The sequence below is a fragment of the Gossypium arboreum genome, chromosome 8 (assembly GCF_025698485.1).
Source record: "Gossypium arboreum isolate Shixiya-1 chromosome 8, ASM2569848v2, whole genome shotgun sequence".
Classification (NCBI taxonomy): Eukaryota; Viridiplantae; Streptophyta; class Magnoliopsida; order Malvales; family Malvaceae; genus Gossypium; species Gossypium arboreum.
The window spans coordinates 27,298,156-27,302,376 of NC_069077.1; positions in this window are offsets into that span (position 1 = coordinate 27,298,156).

Here is a 4,221-nt window from a genome sequence, read left to right on the forward strand (position 1 = left end):
AAGAAGTATAAAAAGTAGAGATCTAATTCTAATAACTATTAGAATTTAAAATATATTAAAACTTTATCTTGATCATGATGGACATCCATTTAATAAGATATTCATAACATTCCACCTTGGATGTCCATTGGTAGATAATGTGCCTCGTTAAAACCTTATTAGGAAAAACCTTGTGGGATAAAAACCTAATTAAGGAAAAAGAGTACACAATCTATAATATGCATAATATATTGCCTCATTAAAAACCTTACCAGGAAAACCCAATGGGACAAAACCTCAATTAAGGGAAAAAGAATGCAACCCATATTTACTCCTTTCATATTATATGTATTTTCAAATTTTATGTATTCAATCTTGAATAATAGTTTTTCAAATGACTATTTGAATGTATTTTCTAAGCATTTATATTACCATTCTTTTAAAAGTCATGAGTGAGAGAAATTTAGGAAATATATTTTAATCTCTTCGAAGATTCAACAATAATCATAACAAACTTTAATCATGATTCTTTTATAAAAACAAAATAGATATTTTGGATCATTTTATTATCCTCCTTTAACTACTATTCACTAAGTCAAAATTGCCATATATGTTCAAATTATTTCAATTCATATAAATAAACAATTTCTCAAGAATTTCAATATGTTTCTAGCATCTTAAATCTTTTAAGGATTTTAATATAAACTTTACTATATAATGATTCATAAAAGGTTGTAACAATAACCATTAGGCGCAAGTTAAATTTTTTATGAATTATCAATTTAATAATATATCTAAAGGTTGTTGCAGCTACCACAAAAGAATATTATATATTTCATAATCAATGCCTGAACTTAGCAAAAAAACTTCATATTTTTATTCTGCTTTTGCAAACTACTTTAATTGCATCCTCACTGGCTTTATACCTTTAGATATTTGGACTACTAGTCCAAAAACGCCACGAATTTAATTATACTTGAGTCGCGTCTTTCTATTTTGACCAATTTATTCCATATCTATATTTCTCAATAGATCTATTCAAGTTCCTCCTTTTATTTCATTATTTTAATAATAATATTGCATGCAAAATTATTGTCAGCCACTTTCATTATTCGGTTTCACATTTTCTTGAATTGACATAACTTTTTGAAATCTCTTATTTTTATTATTTTAAAATTCAGTTTTAGGTACCTGAATCTCTTCTGAAGTTTTACTTATTAGTTATGTCTTGAATTTCTTCTAGAGCACCTGCCTCCACTATATGACCATGAAGAAGAATTTTCATCTTTGGAACCTATCAATCTATTATTTGTTTTAACTAATTGTCCTATTGGGACTTTAATTCAAATTAAAATATTAGATGGTATATAACACTTTTTTATTCTCATTAAGTTTGTAAATACATCTAACAATTAACTTGTAATGAGTTATCCTTATTGAACTTCTGGTTCAAATTACTCTATTCTAACTCATTACAAGTTATTATTTCTCTCCCCCTAATGTCAGGAAAACTATTGAATCAAAATTGTAATCACAAATTATGACATAATTGAATCTTGAATACATTCAAAACATCTAATAATATAAAGAAACTTGTAATTAATATATATTCTCAACTTTCTTTGAGGATTCACTCATCTTTGTGCATTGTGGTGGAGAAATTGGAACATATATGCATATACAAAAATTCAAAGATGAGAAATAGTTAGCTCTTGATCAAAAACCAATTGTAATGGAGAGTATTTATAACTTATTAGCTTGATGCGTACAACACATAAATCAACATAATCTCATATTGAAATAGGACGTTTAATTCTCATAAGTAATGATTTAGACATTAATTAGAGGTGTTTAATAAATAATTTCTCTAAACCATTATCCGCAAACTTTTACAAAAGTTTTTCAAACTCAATCAATAAAAGATTGAGATATAAACTCATCAGTATTAGCAAGATGAATTGTCTTAATTGTATTATCTGAAATTAATTATTTAAACAAGCAATGTTGCAAACAACAAGTTACATATTGATAACAGGTATGTGATTATTTTGTAGATGCATCTACCAAAATCATATAATATCAAAACCAATCACATGGTGGATGAATAGGCCCATATTCATTTCAGAAATGCAAGACATAAAATCTCAACTTTAGCTAGTGAGTTTCTAATAATCAATATTCATTGAGAACAAGCAACATATGAGAATTCTTTTAAATTAAAGAATCTTCTGGTTCTTTAATGAATGTCTATTTGAATTATTAATTAATTTTCGCATCATATATGATCTAGGATGGTCTAACTAGTCATGCCAAGTAGTAAATGCATTTGTATCCGTAAACTTCTGGTTTACTTTAACGTGTGTTTCAATTGCACTAAATTGTAACAGATTAATAATTTTACTATCATTCTTTTTACTTTATATCCACATATAAGTGCTATTGTGAAATTTATTACTGGAAATGTCTAAATCAATGTGAATATTATAATGTCACTAAGTCAACAAACTAAATATAATTTCCAAACAATTATATGCAAATTTGCTTCAAGGAATATGTCAAAATCTTCAAATATCTTAAAAAAAATTGCAACTTTAGGTGTATCCAACCATAATGAGCTTTAGATAGAATTATCATATTTTATTACTCATAAATAGATCTTTCACAATCAAATATTTTGCTTCCAACCCTTAATGGGGATGATGACAAAAGAAGATCGCAAAGATTATAAAATAAATATAAATTAATAACACAATCCTCTCTCATCCTTTCAAAATAGATATTTATAGTAATAGTGATTTATATAAAATATAATATTTTTCTCATTCACAATCTTAATTGAAGATCTATTATAAATATCTTCTAAAACCAATGGATTAACCATCACAAAATATTAATATATTAGCTCTTCTAGAGCTTTCGACTAATTTTGTACTATCAAATATTGGAATAATATTTGTTTGTTTTAGTACCGAATAAGATAAATGCTTTCTATCTATAATGATAGAATTTATTACTACATTCTCATATCCTTCCTCAAAGAATATTAACAGAAACAAAATATTTAGGCATATGCCACATATGTGGCCAATAATCTTTCATATCACATTGATAACATAAGTTATTTTTACCCATTGAAGAGTTATCTTGAGAACTCTCATTGTTCTCTTATTTATTACTATGTTCCCACTTTTAGTGGTCCATGATTATATCTTTTATTTTCTTTATGTTTGCATTCACTTTAGGGAATGTAATAAATCTAGTAGGATAGACTTCTAAATGCCTCAATTGATTCTTTATTTCATAATCACCATCACAAAACATGCGTGGATTTCAAATCAAAATCTATCTATTGATGTTGTCATGATTAGTCTCCAATCACATCCTCAATTACAACAACAATTATGATCTCTATATTTTCATTTTTCATAATTCTTATGTAATGCTACATTCACTTCAGGGAATGAAGCAAAACTAGTGGGAAGAATTTCATACTTTTTCATTAGTAACTTATTATTTTACTTAGCCCCTAAAAGGTATGAGATCGTTTGAAAATACTATTAAAGTCATTTTCACAATATTGTTACTGCAGGAGCACATTAGATATTTCAATCATATAGTGTAATGTATTCCTTCGGGGAATATATACAATACAGATACATAAGTATCTCATGTTATTTATATATATGGTTTTAATGTAAAACACATGAATGTTTTATTCAACATATATCTTCTTGATCTAAAAATAATATTATATTTTATAAAATTTTGCATCACAAGGAGCTAAAATATAAGCTCTTAAAGAGCTTTTTACAGTTTGATGCACTATTAACTCTTCATGAGCATGTAATCATTTTATTGTATAACCTTAATGTGTACTTAATTTATTTTAAGTAAAATTTTATTTATTCATATAAAATAAAATGAATAGGTATAAATAAAACATATATTAAACGTAACAAATAATAAATTCATGTCACTAATAAATCATTGTGGTTAGATAATATATATTTGTATATATCATACAATGTAACACCCCGAACCCGAGACCATTGCCGGTGTCGGACACGAGGGGTTAACAAGCCAAGTTCACATGGTTTGCCCACCAATTTGACATTTCCAGTCAGGCTGGAAGACTGCATCACCGTCGCCTTAAAAATCATATCTCGAGTTTCAAAACTCGGAAACTGGTTTCGTAAATTTTCCCTGAATTTAGACTCATATATCCATCCATGGATTTATTTC